Source organism: Vanessa cardui, chromosome 26 (assembly GCF_905220365.1).
Source record: "Vanessa cardui chromosome 26, ilVanCard2.1, whole genome shotgun sequence".
NCBI lineage: Eukaryota > Metazoa > Arthropoda > Insecta > Lepidoptera > Nymphalidae > Vanessa > Vanessa cardui.
This window is the reverse complement of record NC_061148.1, coordinates 1,314,453-1,338,935: the sequence shown is the minus strand read 5'-3', so window position 1 is coordinate 1,338,935 and position 24,483 is coordinate 1,314,453. Positions and strand designations below refer to the sequence as shown.

Here is a 24,483-nt window from a genome sequence, read left to right as displayed (position 1 = left end):
AGATTTTTTTAACAATGTTAATTAAAAAAAAAAATCTTATACAGCTATACTATTATAAATGGGAAAGTAACTGTCTGTTTTACTTTTTCGTTTAATCAGCTGAATCGATTTCGATAAAATTTGGTATGATGGTAGTCTGACTCTCGGTCTAGGAGAAAGGCTACTTAATATAATTTAAAAGCCTATAAGGACAACATACATGATTCAATACATATAATAAAATTGGAAGTTAACCAAAATAAAATTTTTACAATTTTTGTCTATCGGTCTGTTTGTTCCGGCAAATCACGGGAATGGCTGGAACGATTTTGATGGGAATTTTACCGGCAGATAGCTGAACTTAGGCTCATTTTATTTTAGAATGATATATAAAATTTTAATTTAATTCAAATGCAAGCGAAGTCGCGGGCACAGCCTAATATATTTAAAAAGGGGAACATTAAATGCCCCACTTACACGTGATCAGAACATGAGCAACATTGCAACATGCGATGGTAGGTTTTCTTTAGTGGATATAACATCTAACTAATTACTAATATTATATACGAAGAGTTTATTTGAATGCCATATTATTTTTGTATTCGATATTTAAATATTTGAGAGTATTAGGTAAGTATTATAAATGTAAAGGCATTTTTGGTAAAATCAATAAATCTTTTGTGGAACAAGGTATCCGTTTCTCTAATAAAATTCCACAGATATTTTTAACTTTACCGTTTCATAAATTCGAATCATTTGTAAAAAAATTCGTTGGTAAAGCATTGGTAAAGAAGGCATATAATTACTAGAATTATTAGAAGGCATATATTACTCAATATAAGTTTATAGAGATCATAAAAACGCGTGGAGCTAGTATCTGTTGACTTCAAGGCAGGATATATTACATACATATATAAATGTATTTAACTAACATAACTTCGTATTTTCATATGTTGAAAAAGAGTAACTACTGAGTTCCTTGCCGGTTCTCGGTCGAATCTACATTCCGGTTGTAGCTTCACTTAATATAGTTTGTTGAATGACGATTCAAAATCCGTTGCGTTGTGTAAAAGATCTAAGATATTTTCGGCGGGAAAGGACTCTGTCATTATATGTAGAAATATTACCTATTCGCCCCGACTTCGCTTTATTTATTTATTTATTTTATTTAAATACTTTATTGATCACCACAAAGTTTATGGTACAAAAGGCGGATTTAATGCCTGTAGGTATTCTCTGCCAGTCAACTTTTAGGTTAATCAGAAAAGCATGAAGGCGGTCATTAATAAATAATTAACAATTTAAAACAATATATGAATATACTATAAATCTAAATTAAAAAATAACATATACATACATTACATATACATATAAAATATAAATATTTTATTGCTTTACTAGAACAAGGATATACATGGAAGCTTTACATTAATATACAGCTCACATAAATGTATTGTATATTCATATGACTGTATGTGTTAAACATATTAGATTTCTCTAACACCTAATTACTTTTAAAAATACAACAGACAAAACTAAGCCGCTATTACTCAACAACAATTTTATTTACAACAAAACAACAAAGTCGATATAATGACACGAGTCATTTTACGCGCCAACAGAAATTACGTTGATATAAAAAGTTAGAGATGATTTTTTAATGCGTGGTTCCGTAACAATATTTTTTATAGCAATGTTTAGTGTTAGATACATTTAACTTTAAGAACTAACATAATATATACTACTATTATAAATGTGAAAGTAACTCTGTCTGTCTGTAAGTCTTTTACTACCAAACCGCTGAACCGATTTATGATGAAATTTAATATGAATCAATTTGAACTCCAAGGACATGACATAGGCAACTTTTTTGGATGACACATGACAAATAAACCTCTCAAACGCGAGCGAAGCCACGGGTAACAACTAGTACATTGTACAACTGTTCCACAGTAAGGTTGTGTCATTACAAGGACCAAGATTCCAAGCCAATTAAACGACATAGATTTTTCTGATAAGAAGTTCCCTATAGAAGTTCGAAGTTTGAAAGTTAACACTCTCGAGCAATCGTTGATCCTGAGTTTGACATTCTTCGTGTCAGATTTGCCTTATAAGTAAATGAGAGAGTGTGTATTGTGCATGTATTTATTATATTATATCCTGTAAACAGCGGTTAGGTTTTGCGGCTGAACTGATCTAATCTAAACAGTTTAATAAATTAAAATATGATTATGCATTTATTGAACTCCTAATTATCCTGAAAATAGTCAAAAACTTTACGTAAAAAAGGTTATATACTAATGTTATCAATGTGAAATTAATTCTCACTTTGTTGTTCTTTCAGGGCCACAATGCTGAACCAAATTTGATAAATTTCGGTATGAAGTTTGAAGCCAAAGCTTTATTAATGCTAAAATCTGACAACCAATCTATAAAATCTCCAAAAACTTGTAATAAGTAAATAAATATAACCCATTAAGCGATATTTTATAATCCATGAAGGTTTGAAGAAAAGGGCACAGTTCTTATAACTTAGGATAACGAGTCACTTATGCCAGGAAGTCAGCTAAGCTATACTGTAATTCTTATAATAAAACATCGATATTCGACCACGGTACCTTAAAACCCAAGAAATAACCGATGCACTCGTGTCGGCTTGCGCGGGCGCAGGTGTACCGCAGGTGTATATCTATCCCGCTCGCACACCGGATTCGAAAAAAGAACCCTCTACTCGTAACCCACTTAAACGTTCGAAATAAAGATTTCAATGAATAACGGAGTTTTCCGTTGAAATTTATGAATTGGTGTTATTTCTATAGATTTCTTTATATTTTTGAATGAGTTAAATTGTGTATGGACAATGCTTTAAAATTGCGTGATAATTATATCATCAGTGAGATCTTGAGCCTTATTATCTGACAGAATAATATTATATTGAAATCGATAGTCAGATGAATCTTCAACGATTCGTAAAAGTAATTTGTAAACATAAATAAAGAGAATAAGAATAACTTTATTTGAGGCAATACATAAAAAAATTGACAAAACTGATATTACTTAATTTACACAAATTGAAAATCAATAATAAAGAAATAGGAACAATTACAGCGATCGTTACACAAATAGTGCTACCAATCAGCTAAGTAATATCTACACAAGTGTATTTACTGGTGGGGCTTATTTTAATACAAGCGGAAATTTTAGTTGTTGTTAGGTTTGAAGGGTGAGCCAATATAACAGGCACAAGGTCTTAGCTCTTAGCATCTTGGCCACCAAGGTTGGCGTATTGGTGATGTAAGGAATGGTTTATATTACTTACAGTATTGTTAGAGAGTAACCCTTACCTCCAATACGATGTTGTCATTTGGTTCTGTATTATTGATTGTTGCTGCGTATTATGAATGAATATAGCAGGAACTATTGAAATTACTTCATTATATACAATTATTATTGTAATTAATTGATCAAAAATTTGTAAGACTGTAATTAATATTATTTTATATGACATAGCATTTAAGACTGGCATGTAACACTATTTCTTATTTTAAAAATAATTGAGCTATCATGATAAAACAATTGGACGATTGCGTGGCATTCCTAAAAAAGATAGAGAGATTGGAGCATCATTGTAAAACATAATTTTATTTGGACATCCCGAACTATTGAAAGTACAATATTCAAGGGTCTTTAGTTACCAACAGTTAGAACGTTTGCCGATTGTCTACCTCTATCATAACAAAACTGCTATATATGTAAAAATATTATTAGCTAAGTATGCGTTAAAATGGGAACTAATAGTTGCCCTACTTGCCTTTCCCCTTGCACTACAAAGTGCGCACACTTTACAGGCAAAAGTTATTTTAAATATAAAGCAGGAGGTCAATTCTACTAACAAAATGTCAATTAAATTTTAGCCGTTTTAATATTCTTTAAAGACAGAGGTACAGTTGCAGTTTCATCGAAATTGGATCGAAATAGAATCGAGGATGTATCGCAACCGTTATAAATTAAGCATATTATTCGATACAAGATTTTATAAATGATAAAAACGCGTGAAGTTAATACCTGTTGACTTCCAAGCAGGATATATTCATTTAAATAAGTGTATTTAACTAACACGACTTTGTATTTTTTAAATGTTAAAAGGGTAACTACTGACTTTCTTGCCGGTGCTTCTCGGTAGAATCTACTTTCCAAAAAGGAGGTAGCTTCACTTAATTGTAAAATGACGATTCAAAAGTGCTTGTAAAAGCCTACTTGAATAAAGTTTATTTTGATTTGATTTAATAGAATTACCCCTCATGTCAGTGCGTGTGTTCGTTTTCAACCGACTTCCAAAAGGAGGAGGTTATCAATTCGTCTGTATTTTTTTTTTTTTTTTTTTTTGTTTTTTTTTATGTTTGTTACCTCATAACTTTTCACTGGGTGGACCGATTTTGATAATTTTTTTTTGTTTGAAAGGTAGTGCTTCCCGTGGGGTCCCATTTTTTTTTATTTTTTTTTCCGATGATGGTATCCATGTGAAAACGACATAAGTCTTAAATTTGCATTACGTGTATGCGCGACAAATAGGTGAATAACTGAAAATCACGTTAACCAATTTTGATAATTCTTTTTTAATTATAAAATATATACTTCAAGGGTAATTTGGTGAAAGTTTGGTAAGGTTCTGAGCACAGGATCCATGACAAAGTAACGGAACGGAAGGGAACGGAACAATTCTGAGGAGCACGTTAGCGATACTCGGACGAATCTTTTATTTATAGGTTATTTGGATATTTAAGTCACCTTCCGTAATGTGGTTATGTTTATGTAATTATCATAGTCGAATATTATAATCAACTAGCTACCCACCCCGGCTTCGCACGGGTGCAATACTGATACTAAATATACTACAGAATTTGTTTATATACGACATCACATCGCAAACTTCTAAAATTATCAGTGTTTCTTTACTATATTGTTCATGTATTATATACACAAACCTTCCCCTTGAATCACACTATCTTTTAAAAAAAACCGCATCAAAATCCGTTGCGTAGATTTAAAGATATAGGGACAGAGAAAGCGACTTTGTTTTATACTATGTAGTGATGGAACTCCTGTACGGCTCGCAGTTAGGGTGCGATATGGGGCAGAATTTCTTACTATCTTTAATCAAATTTTGTGTATGTGATGTGATGTCATATGATGTACGAAATATAGTTGGTCTTTTTCAAAGTTTTTTTGCTGAGTTCGATTACAGCTCTTTCGAGGGATCCTTGTAGTTTACGCCGCGTGACGTATTAAATCCGCATTTTCGAAAGTCTATTTTTGCTTTATTCGCAAGTTTCCTTTGAAATTGTCCTCGAAGTAGTTTCTGACTCATATAAACGGAACGCTTAATCTATCCGTATTAAAAAAAAATAGTTAGTCAACATCAGCTTCACTTAAAATCAAAAAATAATTAAAATTTTAACAAAAAGAAAAACCGACTTCAAACAAAACACTATTTTAAAACAAATGAATATGCACGAAAAAGTAATAAAAATAATTGCGTATTCAACATATTTTTTAGAGTCTTCCTAAGTTAAATGAAATGAAAAATATTAGACTACTTAAAAGTCGATTAACGATTATATCATGTAGTTATAATTATTGTTATATTTGGAGTCGGTGTCAGCCAATAAAACCCTACAGTATATCTATCAAAAAACAATACGAGAATACTTTGACAAATATGTTTTTTACAAATTATCTTTTACACAATAATATACTGGATCAATCAAGGGGCTCGCATCGCATCTTTTGATTGTTGGGGCAAGGGCACCGTGGCTGACACCGGCTCCAAATATACCAATAACTATAACTACATGATATAATCGTTAATCGACTTTTAAGTAGTCTAATATTTTTCATTTCATTTAACTTAGGAAGACTCTAAAAAATATGTTGAATACGCAATTATTTTTATTACTTTTTCGTGCATATTCATTTGTTTTAAAATAGTGTTTTGTTTGAAGTCGGTTTTTCTTTTTGTTAAAATTTTAATTATATATCTTAAAAATAATACATATTATTCTGTGATTAAGCCTTTAATCCCATCCAGCTTTATCCAGTAATTTAGTTTACCAGCTTCATATATTTCTCTAGGTTTTAAGGTTTTAGTGTAAGTTAATGGAATTTGAAAACATGGTGGAACCAGAAAACATGGACAAAGATTGGAAACGTCGTGGAAAGAAGGCTCGATATTAGAATTATTGTCTTATCACCATAATAATCTAGAATCCGACGTCAATCAATTTTTCCTTGATGAAGATAACTGTCATGCAACTATAAGTAATAAGGAAACAGAAAGATAAATAATACAGCCGTCCCTCTCACTCACTCGTAAAATGGTGATGAACGACTCACGCCATTTTAATCCATGTATCCCATGAATACTATAACTATTTACTTGGTGGTAGGGCTTTGTGTAAGCCCGCCTAGGTAGGTACCACCCAATCCAATCATCCCAACAGTATGCAGTATTGCTGTGTTCCGGTTTGAAGGGTGAGTGAGCCAGTGTAACTACAGGGACAAGGGACATTTCATCTTAGTTCCCAAGGTTAGTGGCGCATTGACGATGTAAGGAATAGTTAATATTTCTTACAGCGTCATTGTCTATGGGTGATGATTACCACTTATCATCAGGTGTCCCAAATGCTCGTCCGCCATTCCATAAAAAAAAAAAACTATCATAGTCAATAAGACAGTCTGAAATATCATGTTTTTTGCGGCGAGTTTCAAATTCCTATATTCCACTTAAGGCAATTAAGTTGTAATCCTGATATTAGTCTGTGATGTTGCATGGAAATAAAAAATTGCAGACACATGAAACTTCAAAACTCTTTAAATAAAATAGGAAATTCTAAAAATGATGCTGGCAACAAAATACTGGCTTAGTAAAATAACAATTGAGGATGATTTGATATAACATGCTGTGGACAGCACGGCAATGTTATATCGATTCAAAACAGCTTGTAAAAGTCTCTTGAATATCGAATATTTCTATAATTATTTAGATTTTTAATGACTTTTTAGTAAAAATGTTTTAGGAAGTGGTTTGTACAAAAATCTGCATTGAACTCATCACTGCTTAAGGCTAACTTTCTTCTTACTACCCAGTTGTTCACGGATCTTAGTAACGTCACTTTATATAATACTAGTAGCTGATAGTAGTTGTCCTAGTTGTCACCCGTGGTTTCTCATTGCATTTTAGAATCTTGGCTGTCATGTGTCAGGCAAAAAGGACATGCTCCTTTCTTGAAGTTCAAGTTTGCTTCATCATATTCAGTTTGGTCGTGAAAAAGCGACTAAGACATATTTAGTAGTAGTAGTATTTAGAAATAGGTGAATTAAAACAATTATAATAAATGTTTATTTCATCAATAACCAAGTACAATAACTTCTCAAAGGTTGACTTCTTTTGAGTGCCGTGAGCTCCCGTGCCAGTAGAAGTCGCTCTTCCTTAAAAAACAGAAAGTCATATTTAACAAACGTTAAGCAGAATCATTGTATAATTATATCAGAAGATAAACATACAATACCGTAATCATCACACGACCACGGAGGTCGTGTGGTGTGTACACCGGTTTTCAAGGGTACGCCTCTCCGAGGTCCCGTGTTCGAATCCCGGCCGAGACGATATAGATTATCATTAGTTTTCTATGTTTTCTTGGGTCTGGCTGTTTGTGTTACCTTCGTTACTTCTGATTTTTCATAACACAAGTGATTTATTTACTTACATTTGGATCAGAGTAATGTAAGTGATGTTGTCTCGTATTTATTTATTATTTATCACCGAACTCTTGTATTCGTTTTAAACTGAGTTAAAAAACTTGATTCAACAATGTACTATGAGTTTTAGTTTTTAATAGAGATCGCAATTCAAACCGATTGTTTGATTATTTTTATTTTTAAATCTCATGCGTAACGTTTCATATACAATTTAGTAAAAATGGATCGGCTAAATCCGGATACATTTTTTTTAATTTCATTTATTAATAATTGTATTATTCTCTATGCACAGTTGCGTCCATGCGTTTTTGTTTACGTTTTGGTAAGGTATAATATGACACAATTTCGATGTAGCATCGGCAAAACTCGTAAAACCGATCACATTCGAATTAAGTACATTATCCCAAATTATCAATATTTTTTTCTCTTGTGAATTTGATCTTTACGAAACTGTAATAATATTAAAAGTCAATTTGACACGTCGATTTACATGCACTTGCGTTTTGGGATTCTCGCGTCAGAATCTATAACAACGAATAGCGTCGATTGGCGCGATAGGGAGCTATTTCTATTGGTTGTATAAATCGGCAGTGATATGTAATTGAATTTGTCGATACATCTAAGTTGTGTCGTACTATACAACCTACATTTGCAAGTTTGAATCCTACAGCTGGGGTATGGATCCTCCCATTTTTGAGAAGTTATTTTCAAGTTTCAGTACACCGCTCCAATAAATAATAATAATAAATATGAGACAACATCACATACATTACTCTGATCCCAATGTAAGTAGCCAAAGCACTTGTGTTATGGTAAATCAGAAGTAACGAAGCTACCACAAACACCCAGACCAAAGATAACATAGAAAACTAATGATAGTCTATATCGACTCGGCCGGGAATCGAACCCGGGACCTCGGAGTGGCATACCCTTGAAAACCGGTGTACACACCAATCGACCACGGAGTTCGTCAAATGGTGGTTATTTCTGATAGATTTTCATTCGAAGCGTCGCATCCCTCAAGATGTTTATCTCAATAATTTATCTTTTGCATCTGTCTACCAATCTTCGTAATATAAATAATAATCCATGTATTTAAAATTAATTAATTTAATTAATATCACAAAAGAAATGTATTCCCTATAAAATCGCCCATCAGATAACTCGAAGGTCCGAAAAACGATTGTTAAACAAAAGACGATAAAAACACTCCCACGCACCGCGTTGACCCCACTTGTGTCATGACTCACGTCACGGTACAGGAGTCAGAGCTGGCTACGCCGAATATGTGCATCCTATTGAAAAATTACTTGGATTCCACTTAAATTTGTGTAATTATAATCGTCTTTTAATTTAAGAATATACTAAAACTCTAAAACTAATTATGTAAAACTGTTTGAGGATTGGTACCTATTCAGACTACCCCAATGCCTGTCAAAGATTTTACTGATACCCAAATTAGTAGCCAATTGCGGCTTTGCTCGCGTATTCGGGTGTTGGTTGTCATGTTTTAGGAAAAAAGTAGCCTATGTCCTTTCTTGGAGGTTAAGGTTGCTTCATACTAAATTCATCAGATTCGGTTTGGCAGTTTGGTCGGAATGACAGACAGACTGACAGAGTTTCAATTTCATATTCATAATAATTTTAATATAGAATGATTTGGATACATTTTAACAATTTTCCTATCTATAATAAAATCGTTCTTTACGCAGTGGGTACTTTGAAAAAGTTCGCGGTATTTATGTAATTCGTACCCACAAAAATCACTGACATTTTCTTGATACAATACATTTGCGGCTCCTCCTGTGTGGTTCTCCAATCCTGACTGGGCTTCTACTTACAGAATTAAGGTAAATCTAATTATACTATTAAAACTTAATCAATGAGAGTTTCATATATATGCACCCAAATATCTTTTATACTACCCCTGTATAGTTTCTCTAACAAACCAGGCAAAATTGCAAATTGAATTATATACAAATTAAACACACTTGAACAATTATTTCTCCACCATGAAAACTAATGAAAGCTTATTCTATGCTGGTTCATCTACTTAACGAATATAAATGGGGGTTACACCCATTGGCCTATACGAAGACCTACCACCGTTTTAAACCATAAGCGTCTCGTTGCAAGAATTTTTACTTTAGCGTAAATTCAAATTTGCATATTTTTATATCAAAGTAGGCGGTAAGTTAAATTTCCTTATAAGAACTAAAAGTAATAGCTAGTAGTCCCACTGCTGAGCTTAGTTCTCTCCTATTGAGGAGAAGAAATTAAGTATATTTAATCAAGCTACTCGATGTTGGATTTATATGGCATATTTTCATACGACATGTAATATTCCATGCAATTTATACTACGCTAAAGCTACCGGTTTGGAAAGTAGATTCTACCGAGAAGAACTGGCAAGATAGTAACTAGTTACTCTTTTTCAACATTTAAAAATATAATCATGTTATTTCATTACAATTATATATATGTATGTAATTCATCCTGCCTGGAATTAATCAGGTGAATTTTGTTCTCAGTTCGATTCGAACCCGCAATCCATTAGCTTAAATTCACACTTTCCAATCACTGCACCACTGGTGCTTTAATTTTAATATAAATTAATTTTCCCACGCGTTTTTCTATAAATGGTATCCGAAAGCATAATTTAACACTATTTGCATGAGAACGTTCTACTCGATTGGGTATTGAGTAAGTCTATCTGTCATATTTTATATTCACTTTTTTTATTAACTGTTGCAAAAAGTTTTATACTTATTGCATAAAAATAAGACTAGGGAATAACTAATATGTGCTATAATAATATGATTAGGCTCGATGATGATACAGTACGCGAGTCAAAGGGTGAAATAAGTGGAAGGTCGTAAGTTCAAACTTGAGAAATCTCCACCAAGTTAACAAGTTATAAATTAGTTATTTCAATCAATCTCCCCTAAAAGATAGTGTCGAGTTGGTCCAGATCTTGATGATTACAACTGATTATTTTTGTTTATATCTGGAAACAAAACAAGGCGAACCTCCACTAAGTTAGTATTACTGTTCGTAAGAAAAGTCTTACCTTGGACATCTTTATGGAAGACTAGCGATTCGCCCCGGCTTCTCATGGGTACTTTATATGTATCGTTATCATCATCATCATCAGCCTGTATTTTACATCTTTCACTGTTCCGCTAAGGCGTCCTCTCCGTTTGAGGAGATGGTTTGGAGCATTTTCCACCACGCTATTGTATCGTTAACCAAATTACATTAAAACATTATAAATTGTAGCCTAGCCTAAGTTGTCGTGTTATTCTGATGTTTAACCTATATTATCGTAAAGTTTCATCCAAATCTGTTCAGTAGTTTTTTCGTGAAAGAGTAACAAACATACATACATCGATTCTCACAAACTTTCGCATTTATAATATTAGTAGGATTAGTAGGATTACCAAAATTCCTGCAATGGTTTTCAAAATTGATTATAAATAATATTCCACCAACCCACATTGGAACAGCACGGTGGAATATGTTCCAAACGTTCTCCTCAAAGGCAGAGGAGGCTTTAGCCCAGCAGTGGGATATTTACAAGCTGTTGTTGTTTTTCCATTTCCGCTGTCCAGTGTTTTGATGACCCTAACTAATTACTTAATACCATGGAAGTTTTTCTCAACCAGGCCAGTTCCCAGGAAGTCTAAACACCAAGACCTGTAATTTAGACGGACAATTGATACATCCATTATGAACAGTTCTTTAGATTCCTTTGAAAGGTTTCCAGCAATTATAATATTATTAATTCTTCCGCGCGTTGAATGCGGAAATATCATTCATGAATGAAACAAAATGGCGCCGGTTTAGACTAATTACTATGTGAATTAATATCATGTATGCGTCTGTATTGACTTACTACGATGTTATTTATATTCGCGGTACGCTTTGTATGAACTATGCAGATGACTTAACTGTGCTTTTAATTTAATTTCTGTGAAATAAGGTAGTCAGCTTGGGTTCAAATCCAGGCTGAAACAAAACTTACTTTTTTTATGTAATTGTAGTTTTAGTGGTAGTCGGACGCTAAGTGGCCAATTGATGGTATGTGGTCACCACCACCATAGACATTGACGCCAATGCGTTATCACTCTTGGGAGCTAAGATGTTATGTCTCTTGGTCCTATAGTTTACTGGCTCACTTACCTTTCAAACTACGACAATATTACGTATTGTTGTTTAGTGGTAAAATATCTTATCAACGGTACATAGTTTTTGAGTTTATTAATTACGAACAAGATCTTCTGTACTTCTCGATACAATCTCTACCTTTGCCTTTTATACGCCTCCGCCGCCGATATTTATAAATTTCCTTAAAATATGACGATACTTTAAGACCTATTGTAATATATCCAGAAACGCTTAATTTTTTTCTACTAATTGTTAATATTATCATCAGCATCCCAAAAATTAAGTTTCAAGTTTGAAACTTAAAAAATGACGTACTTCCTTTCAACTATTATTTCACCCCCTTAGGGGTAGAATATCCAAAATCTCTTCCTTAGTGGGCGTAAGAAAAAGACCCTGCTCACCAAATTTCATGGCCCTAACTTTAATAGTTTACGCTCGGCAATGATGAATTAGTCAGTCAGGATTTTATTTTATAGGTACATATTTAACAATGTGTAAAGTCAAACCTTTGTCAGTTCAAACACAACATCATTAATATTTAATAATTTAATTAGTTGATACTTAATTATAATTATATTACGTTAATAATAATTGAAATTGTTTATATTGTGAAACATGTACCGCTATTTTCAATTCGATATTCGATTAATACTTTTTTGAATGATTCACAATGTGTTTTTAAAATCATAAACAGCTTATAACATTTTGAACAACAAAATGTGAGCTAATTTTTTATAATAACTAATATTATAATGTTTTAAATAATTACATTAATAATATAACACTAAATTATAGTGAAAGTAAACAATAATTGTCTAAAATTATACATATAGATTCACATACTTTTTAGTGCTTTTAGTTATAAGCATTTTTTTTATAAAATTTAAAAATGGAACATAAAAAAATAAACTCAATACATGTATATACACAGTGCACATAATATACTAAAATGGAACCAGCCCAAGTGTTCCTCTCCTCCTAAAACCTGGATTTCTTCAAGGCGTGATGAGGCATCTTACAGGCCGCCATAGCCAAAGTGACTAGTACAGTTTATTTTCCCTGAATGTACTGGCCATCGCGTTTGCGAACACTACCTCTTACCATCATGTGTAGTAGTCTGAACCGTGATATTTATTCATTTGTTTAGACATTGTATGTACGAGCGTGAGAAGGGCTACTTCTTTTACGTGATTTGAAATATTTTTAATTGCACGTAAATATTTAATTAGAATAACATTATAATAATCTACTTATTTATCATTACATAGTATAAAACAAAGTCGCTTACCGGTGTCTGTCCCAATGTACGTATCTTTAAAATTACGCAACGGATTTTGATGCGGTTTATTTTAATAGATAGAGAGATTATTATATATATTATATAAATATTATAGTTTAAAAAGTGCATATCATTGCACTCGCGCAAAGCCGAGGCGGGTCGCTAGTTTGCAATAAAATAACTATTGTCAAATAAGATAACGTGTGAAGTTGTCAATTTCGAGTGACTTGGCACCTAATTGGTTGTTTATCGACCAACTTCACGCAGGTATGAAGTCGCACTGTGCGCGCGCGTCGCATATTTTTCGGATCGCGCCAAAAGAAGTATAAGTTCATAAAAGCGATCACATTCTTTGTAATCGTTGATATATGACTTAGTACACTAGTTAGACTTTCTTTTCCTTTTTAATAGTTTGGTAACAGTACATGGTGGTCAGGGCTTATATACCTTGTACTAAATATTACCAACCTTGGGAACTAAGATGTTTTGTTCCTTGTACCTGTAGTTACAATGTAATGTGATTATTATATTAATGTAAATCAGAATTTTCATGGGCCTAATTTGTATTAATAATTCATGTCGAGCTCGTTCGTGAAGGAAAATATCGTGAGGAAACCTGCATGTGTCTAATTTAAACAAAATGCTGACACATGTGAATTCATCATACCGTATTGGAGCAGCGTGGTGGAATATGCTCGTAACCTTTATCTAGCTCGTCATTCAAACCGGAACACAACACTATGTATTGCTATTGTTGGTAGAATATCTAAATGGGTGTTTTCTCCCCAAAGATCGTGTCAAAAGTTCTATCACAAAGAGATTATCAATAATAAGTAGTCTGATTGATCAGCACGGTATTGTATTTCGTAACTATGTTACAGATCTTGAGTTTTGTAGGCGTTAATGTAAGACAATTCACCAAGTAATTATAATGTTCCCACGGGGTATGAATGAGATTGTTCATAGGTTCGAATCCATGCGGTGGTTAGCCGTCTTCACTTATAAATATACAGAGTGTTTCACGTGTGAATATCACATAAAATATAAATGATATTTTGAAGTTTAATTCTTCTTGAATATTTGAATTTGATAAAAAAGGCGGTTGCTTGTTAAATTTTAATAATTGCTTATTAAGTAATACTCGACCGCTGTCTATATCTGTCCCTTTCCTCTACCTCAAGGTCAGAAAGAGATAGCTGTTTTAGCGATAAGGCCGTCTCTTGTGCATCTTTCTTAAACGGGACAAAAAAGGTATGTTTACTTTTATAGATGATAAAAAAGCGTTGAGTTAATACCTGTTGACTTCCAAGCAGGATATATTAATTTAAATAATTGTATTAACTAACATGACTGTATTTTCTAAATGTTAAAAAAGAGTAACTAGTGTCTTGTCCGTACTTCTCGGTAGAATCTACTTTCCGAACCGGTGGTAGCTTCACTTAATTGTAAAAAGACGATTCAAAAGTGCTTGTAAAAGCCTACTTGAATAAAGTTTAGTTTGATTTTGATTTTGTGTACAATAAATTTTGGATTTGATTTGATTGACATTCATTACTCACACACAAATAAACACACACATAGACACTCTTCTGAAAACAGTATCGACCGCCGAATAATTGTCCAATTCAAAATTCGAATACATCGAAAACCGTACAGAACATAATGAATATCATGAACAGACATATTAATTACTATTTTGTCATATATATATATATTTGATTTAATGGTCAAAGGCTGTGATTTGAATATCGGTACAAGGATTAGTGGCACATTCCTACCGATCAATGTTTGGCTAATTAACATCTGTGTAATATGTTGTTATGTTTGTAAGTGCCTCGTTAGTACATACGACCACTGAACTGGATCGTGGGGTATTGGGTTCGATTTCTGATACATTTAATACACATTATTAACTGTCAAAGTAATTGTAGTATTGTTAAACTACGACAATAATTTTATAGATTGCCTGCGGCTTCGCTTACATTTTATTGGCTTGGTTGTCATGCCTTAGGCAAAAGGCCTATGTCTTTCCATGGATTTCAAGTTTGATTCACATCAAAATTACATCAAATTCGTTTCAGTGGTTTTGATCGTGAAAGAGTAATAGACAGACAGAGTTACTTTCACATTTATAATATTATAACAAAAAAAAGTGATATATATATTTTTCAATTAAATCGCCTTGATAAATTTTGAACAGCCTGTATAATGTTATCTCGGTAACCCCAGCCGTCACAGTCAATGGGTACTGTGTGACCCTCCCACGGTTGATAGTGACTTAGTGAGTGACCAGAAGGCTAAGGTATAAAAATTAATATACTTTCTTAATAGCCCTATTCCGAGTTTAATACGTAACTTTTATAGTTTTAAGATTGAGGGGGGCTTGGTGTTGAAAATATGCGTATTCAAATATGTGTAACTAGTAGTAACCCGCGAATTGGTTCGCCTTTTTGGGTGTTGTTCAAGTTTGCTTCATAGAGCTGAGATGGCCCAGTGGTTAGAACGCGTGCACCTTAACCGATGATTGCGTGTTCAAACCCAGGCAAGAACCACCATATACATGTGCTTAATTTGTGTTTATAATACATCTCGTGCTCGGTGAAGGAAAACATCGCGAGGAAACCTGCATGTGTCTAATTTCATCGAAATTCTACCACATGTGCATTCCACCAACCGGCATTGGAACAGCGTGGTGGAATATGTCAACCCTTAATGGAAGAGGAGGCCTTATATCAGCAGTGGAAAATGTACAGGCTTTTACTTTACTTTTTTTTACTTTAAAATCATCAAATTCGGTTCAGCGGTTACGTCATGAAAGCGCGACAAACAGATATACAGAGTTACTTTGAAATTTATAATATTAATATAGATTAACTCGAAATAAAAATCATATCACTAACTTATAGACAATTGAACATCGATTCGATAGAAGTATAGTACGACACAACTTAGATATAGCATCGGCAAAATTCGTAAAACCGATCACATCCGAATTGAGTACGCTATCCTAAATTATCAATATTTATTTCTCACGCGAATATAATCTTTACACAAACGTAATAACTTGTAATATCATATGACCTAATATATTCGTCAATTTGACACGTCGATTTACATGCACTTGCTTTCTCTGACGCGAGAATCTATAGCGACGAATAGCGTCGAATGGCGCGATAGAGAGCTATTTCTATTGGTCTTGTAAATCGGCAGTAATCCATTTTATTTTCATTCCATTGCATTTGCCGATGCTACATCTAATTTGTGTCGTACTATACATCCTTAGTTAGGCTACAGAACTCACTCACACGTAAAATCGGATCACAATAGGACTAATTATTACTGTTTTGCGGTAGGTTATAACTACCTATGGACCTCCAAACCCTTATCACCAAGTTAATCATTACATAGTATGAAACAAAGTCGCTTACCACTGTCCCTATATATGCTTATATCTTTAAAAATGCGCGAACGATTTTGATATGTTTTTTTTTAATAGAATAAAAAAAAAACAAAATCAAATTAAAATTTAATCAAGTAGGCTTTGAAACACTTTTGAATCATTTTACAATTAATTGAAGCTACCACCGGTTCGGAAAGTAGATTCTACCGAGAAGAACCGGCAAGAAACTCAGTAGTTATACTAAGTCATGTTAGTTAAATACAATTATTTAAATTAATATGTCATGTTGGGAAGTCAACAGGTTAGGTTAGGTTATTAACTCCACGCTTTTTTATCACCTATAAAATCTTGTATCGAATAATATTCCTTTTTTACCAATGTATTTTTTTTACAAACGATTTGAATTTTCGAAACGGCAAAGTTAAAAATGTCTGCGGAATATTATTATAGAAACGGATACCTTGCACCAAGAAGGATTTATTGACATGACAATATAGTAAAAATAAATACTTATTTCTGCGCTTACATATCAAACGATGGTTAAACCTTTCTAGATAGATCAAAATAATGTACTGCAGTATTGTGTACTTTAAAAAGTTCTACAAAATGGTATATCAGTTTTTTTTTTAGAAAAGAACAAAAAGCATTTTGTTTTTTTTACTATACGATCGTTTATGTATGTATGTGATTTTGATTAATTATGTATGTATTGGTAGTACTTGGTATTTAAATCGTGTGAATGTAAACACTTTCAAATGTTTTTTATTTGATTCAGCAATAAAAAGCATATTGTTTTGCATGAGTAGTGAAACGTATATGATTTGAATTAAAATATTAACAAAAATAGGTTTAACAATATCATTTAAGTTATAAGATTTTAAATTAACATGGTTATTTTTATTATTAATTTTATTAATTTCGGGATATTTACCATGTCTTTTATTTTTGTTCGGTGGAGCTCGATATTTCGACACTGTCTACGAATGTCTTGTTCCCGAGAAATCCCCCTTGTCTTGTTCTATAAATATCCCAAAATGAATAACTTTACTAAAAAAATAACTATGTTAATTTAAAATCTAATATTATTTAATATATATACCAGAAAGAGATGAAACGATAGAAAAAGAGAAGGAGAGATTATATAAGACTTTATCCTTACCTGTCAAATTCTGCTAGTTCAATTAATTAACCTAGTAAAAGAACTTCTTTCCAAATATATATACATATATATGTTAGTCGTATCTATATAACTACATTCCACTTATCATTTAAACATCCACACAAGACCCTTTAAAAAAAGGATAATAAAACTCAACATACAAAGATGCCATTTTAAAAGCGTCTTAATACTTGACGGCCAAAAAAATACATCACCATGACTAAAAATGCACCGTCCATTGGTGCATTTCTATTTAAAGAAATGTTACATTTGTATGGAGAGCAGCAATGGATCCTTCATATCTGAAACGCCCTTTTTACTAAAAACGTCTTAACATTTAGTCAAAATGTAGCAGGTGGTAAGTACAACAGCGTGCAAGTAAAATATACACCTTATGATTTTTTTTTAAATAGTTAGGTGGAAGGCAACTGTGTGACCTGATGGTAAGTGGTCACCATCATCATTTAATCAACCTTGGAAAATAAGTGATAGCAAACGTCATTCATTTTTTATGCGTAAGTAGTTAAAAAGTAATACCATGACAAACAGATGAACACTCTTAAGATATTAGTTAGGATAATTACTTTCAAGTTTGTTTGATACACACGTGGATCATTTTACATGTCAGGCAGATTTCCTCACGATCTTTTTACCGCCATGGTGGATTATAAACACGCAAACATTGTGTGATTTTCTAAATGCAATCAACGTGAAAAAAATACCCAAGGATTATATTTATTTTAAAAATATGTCGACTGATATTTTATAAATGTATTACAAAAAAAGCTATGATCTTTCTAATTTGGTTTCGGTTCGGAATAACTTACGTCCTTTTTGACCGGACATTAAAATATCATCGTTCACGAAAGACCTTAGACTTAGAGGCTACCTAAAATATTAAATTCTAAAAAAATTCGGACTAAAAATGTTATGAAAATTAAAAAATACAAAACAGCTTAAGGCAGAATTTGATTTATTTATCTTTATAATTTAAACAAAGAAGTAATTACACAATTAATTTAATAATATTAGCAAATGAAAATCACTTAGATTTAAGTTCTGCTATATCGAATTTAATTATTTTTTTATCATTTGCAAAACATATATAATTATATGAAGGTGAAATAAAATAATAACTAAAATAATTAACAACATATATTTGAAAATATATATTGACTATATGTATACTTTAAATTGTCCTGTAGTGTAATATAACCGGTGGCGTTGTATTGTTCGCAGCTGACAGTTAAGTCCATTTTGAGAGTATTGTTACGAATTCCGCGTGCCGTGAGGTGGAGAGCGAAATTACTTTAAAATAACTGTTCACTGTATTCTTAGTGAAATGCTTTCTCAACTAAAAAATAAATATGTTTCCGCCCGGGATCGAACCGGGGACCTTGTGCGTGTGAAGCACACGTGATAACCGCTACACTACGGAAACGATGATATATGGGATGAAAAATAGATAGAAGTTGCACAGCATACATTTATAGTCCTAGCACACAAATTATCTATTAACAGTGTTACTTAAAAATTTTATATAACGATGACCACTCATCTCTTTCTAATACATTTGATTCAGTATCTACATTACCACGCAGTCACGCCGCATTGGCCAAATATTTGAACAACAACAACAGCCTGTAAATTTCCACTGCTGGGCTAAAGGCCTCCTCTCCCTTTGGGGAGAAGGTTTGGAACATATTCCACCACGCTGTTCCAATGCGGGTTGGTGGAATACAAATGTGGCAGAATTTCTATGAAATTTGTCACATGCAGGTTTCCTCACGATGTTTTCCGACACCGCTGAGCACGAGATAAATTATAAAGACAAATTAAGCACATGAATCAGCGGTGCTTGCCTGGGTTTGAACACGCAATCATCGGTTAAGATGCACGCGTTCTAACCACTGGGCCATCTCGATTCTTAATATTGGAAACTACAAACAAAGTATTGGGCATAACTACTTCATGAAAAAACATTTTAGATCCATCCAAGTAATTTCAGCAATAATGGCTCAGCCATTTTTTTCAACTATTCATCACTGTACTTGAAATAAATAAAGAAGATCAAAAAAATGTCTTTTTTGATCTTCCAGTATTTCGTATCGTAAATAATGTTCATAATTGGTTCAGAATGATCTGAATCTAATGATTGACTATTTTTCTCGATATTTTGCCAAAACTTTGAATACGAAAACATTATGCATATAAATATGTCCATTACAATGACACCGCAATTTTTGAATTTCTGTAAAAAAAAAATGTGCTGAAATGTGCCCAATATGTGCTATGAGGTGCCGCTTGAAAAAAATTTTGCTCAAAAAAATGTCATTTTTATGAGGAGGTCCTATTTTTCAAGTTCGTTAGGCACCGCTTCTTTACTTTATCGAAATTATTAAAATCGTGCCGTATTGTGCTGACAAATGCAGATGTAAATTAATAAAATATTATTTTTTTGCGATTTTACAAGTAAAAAACAAAATTTCGAAAATATTATCATATTTTGTTTAAAAAAAATTGATTAGCTACAATGTGCTCACATTTTTTTTTAAATGTATGTGGTATAACGAGCCGCTTGAAAAAATTACCTTCTCAAAAAATGATACTTTTTGAGTAATTTTTTTTTTCAAGCAGCACATAATAGCACATACTGGGTGCTTTTCAGCACATTTTTTTTTAATAGGAATTCAAAAATTGCGGGGTCAACATAATGGACATTAGGTTTATTTTTAGTTGGTCCTGATATTAATTAGTCGTACGTTACTAAACTTTAACAAAATCAATAACATACTCTTTGAAATGTTTGTGTCTGCCGTATCAAGCTGGATACCCTGGGTGTATAAACAAATCGAGGGTAGCCATGGTTTTGGACGGGCCTTTCACAGGCAGATAACTGATATAATAAGGAATAACTTACGCTACAATAACATGTGTTTTGTTAAATTACACAGCACAGATGGTTTTATTTAAAACTGTATATCATAAAAAGAGATAGGCACAAATAGAAAGAGAGGAAAAATTACACCTATTAGGTGACGATTTCTGCCATTTCAATCTACCCTAAAACGAAAAAATAATTATTTTTATGAACAGTGTGTAATGTATTAAAAAGAAGGAAACGCAAGGCATTATATTTGATGCTAATTAAGAGGAATTATATAAACCTACATAATTAGCTGCTGATCCTTCCTAGAAATTTACGTGAAAAGTTAATTCGTTGCGTCGACACCGTGTCGGTTGCGAGAAAGCCTTTGATCTCTACATTCAGAAACAAATCTGCTAACAAATACAAACAAATCTAAAAAAAAGTTTGTTTCGTTAATTGATAGCAATTTTAACGTTTACTCTCTAAATTAATTAATTGTTACCTTTTATCGCTGTGATGTGGTTTCTAATTTAGAAAATAATAACTTTTGTGTAGTGTCAAACAATTTTTGACCAATTGAGTGTCGCTAGACTTTAATTTTATTCTAAAATTGCTTGATTTTGAAGTACATATATGTATGTATATATCAAAGTCGCTGTAGCTATAACAGTATAGTAGCCTCGTTCATATATCTGCTCGTTCTAACACGTGGTACAAAAATGGTGTTACCTATAATATGTTCAATTAATTGGTTAAGAACCAAAAATATCCGAAGTTATAGATTTGGCTTTAAAGATTTGTAATCTGAAATCCCATGAAGACACAGAAAAGTCAATCGAAGATACGAGTTCAGGAATCAAAACTGCAGCAAGCATTGTATAGAACACTGGCCAGGTTCAAAACGACGTCAGAAAAGCTTGCGGAGGATGGTAATAAAGAATAGAAGATAGAGCTCAGTGGATAACCATTGGAGTTGCCGATGTCCAGCAGTAGACGAGAACGGGATTACAACGATGATGATCCCGAAAATAGTGGGACTATATTTACTTTTACAGATTTTTTAGATAAATTCACAGAAGTAGCCAAGAAACTTGACTCATCTGGAATGTTTGAGTCAAAGGAGCATATCCTATGCATGCATTATGCTTTTTCCATTCTGCTTATGAAACTGGTTATTTGTTTTAACACGTGTTTCAAAGGACTGATCAAGACGATAATAGTAAATGCTAACATCATTGTAAATTAGCACGCGTTTGCATCACTGAGTCGAGATGGCCCAGTTGTTAGAACGTGTGCATCTTAACCGATGATTGCGGGTTCAAACCCAGGCAAGCACCGCTGATTCATGTGCTTAATTTGTCTTTATAATTCATCTCGTGCTCAGCGGTGAAGGAAAACATCGTGAGGAAACCTGCATGAGACAAATTTCATAGAAATTCTGCCACATGTGTATTCCACCAACCCGCATTGGAACAGCTTGGTGGAATATGTTCCATACCTTCTCCTCAAAAAGGGAGAGGAGGCCTTTAGCCCAGCAGTGGGAATTTACAGGCTGTTGTTGTTGTTGTTGTGTATCACTGGGTTTGTGAAACCTGAGATTCTAGCTTCGGTGCATGCTAAATTATAGGTTGGGGAAAAAGTTTCTTCGTATTTTATATAAAAATTCAAAAAGTTTTTTTTTTATAGTTTATTTACATTTGACTAAAGTATGTAGGTGCCATTTTGTTCCATAACTTTTTGCCATCTTGTTGGTAGTGACATGATCCCATTGCTGTAAAAATTTTGGGGCTTCTGATCGAAAAACTGCGACAAGTGGTTTTGGCAGTCCTCTCGTGATGTTAACCTGACACTGCCTAAGGAATTCTGCAGAGACCGAAACAGATGAAAATCTGAAGGTGCAAGGTCAGGAATATACGGCGGATGCATTAATACCTCGCAGCCAAACTCTCGTAATTTTTGTTAAGTGGCTAAAGATGTGTGAGGTCTAGCGTTGTCATGGTGAAAAACCACACCTCTTCTGTTGATCAATTCTGGCCGCTTTCTCTCAATTTCTTGCTTCAATCTCATCAATTGTTCGCAATACATTTCTGAATCGATGGTCCTGCCCGGCGGTAACAGCTCATAATGAATGATGCCCTTCCAATCCCACCATACACACAGCATTACCTTGTTGCGAGTTAATCCGAGTTTTGCCACAGTCTGTGAAGCTTGACCGGCCTTTGACCACGATCTTTTTCGCACGTTCTTGTCGTATGTGATCCACTTTTCATCACCAGTTATCAGCTTCTTCAAAAATGGTTCGGTTTTATTACGTCGTAATAAAGAATCACAAATGAGTACACGGTTCATTAGGTTTCTTTCAGTGAGTTCATGAGGCACCCATATATCGAGCTTTTTTGTGTACCCAGCTTTATTCAAATGAGTCAAAACCGTTTTGTGGTCAATTGCCAGTTCTTCAGCTACATCGTAATTACTAATATGCCGATCTTGCTCCACTTTTTCAAAAATGGCATCAATTTTGTCCGTAACAGGGCGACCAGAGCGAGATGCATCTTTGATATCAAAATTTCCGGCTTGAAAACGCTTAAACCAAACTTGCGCTACTCTCACAGATATTGCATTAGGTCCATAAACATCACAAATTTTTTTCGCGGCTTGAGTTGCGTTTTTACCTTTTTTATAGTAAAATTTTAAAATGTATCCAATTTCTTCTTTAGATTCACTCATTTTAACAACAACAAAAACAAATGAAAATCACACAAATTCCTAATTTGAATTTGGAAGTGCCATCTTTAAAATTAAAACTTTTTAATGATACCAAAACCAGCCAGATACAAATAGTATGGCCAAAGAGATTTTATTACAAGTTCATACATACTATATGCGAAAAGTCTTTTTCCCCAACCTAATATATATAAAATAAAAAGTCCTGACTGACTGATTCGTCGTAAAATATTAAAGTTTGGCCTTGAAATTTGGTGAGTATGACCGTTTAATTGAGTAGACCTACGAATAAGGAAGAAATTCCGAAAATTCAATCCCTAAGGGGTCAAATAGGAATTTAAAATTTCAGATCACCACAGCTCATGGACATTAACACTGTAAGAAATATTAATCATTTCTTACATCACCAATGCGCCACCAACTTTGAGAATTTCAGCATCTTCAATTCGGTTTGCCTGTTTTTATCTGGCCTTCTGACCTTTCAAACCGGATCACCACAATATTAAGAATTTCTTTTGAATACCTGATGAACGGGTGGCACAAACTAAGTAAATCAATGTAGGAAAATGAGTGAAACTTAATAGGACTGAGGCGGATGTTGAATATCGATATTGATAAATATTAAAAGCATTTGTAATATTTATACTAAAAGAAAACGAGTAAATAAATACGGAATAAACTTAATAAAAACATTCGACTACCGATATTAAAACGAAATAATATTTTTCTTTTTATTATGATAGACAAGCTGTATCCTCGACTTTGTACGCGTTTGAATTTAACAAAAGAACTGTAGTTCAGTTTACTGTATTTACTACAACTTATTAATTCTGTATTAAACAGCTTTTAGAATAAGAACTCTTTGGTGGGAAGCAACTGGTATGACGGCAGATTGGTGGCACGCGCGAGTGTTACGTGAGGTACTGGACAGTATTTTGACGTCATTCTAAAATAAAAGTAGCTTAAGATACTCCTTATTATGTCAACTATCTTCCTGTGAAAGTCCCGTCAAAATAGGTCCAGCTGATCCAGAGATAAGCCAAAACAAATAGACAGACAAAAAAATTTAAAAAATGTCCTTTAGGTTAATGTTTGTTATAAATAAATATGTATTTAGTAAAAAGTGTATAAGAGTCGAGATGGCCTAG

General features: G+C 33.2%; 1 non-coding gene across 1 annotated transcript; it reads right to left on the bottom strand.

Moving 5' to 3' along the window:
* Positions 1–19,110: 19,110 nt before the first annotated feature.
* Trnav-cac lies at positions 19,111–19,183 on the bottom strand. The gene has a single exon. It is a non-coding gene; the product is annotated as a tRNA-Val (tRNA).
* Positions 19,184–24,483: the final 5,300 nt, after the last annotated feature.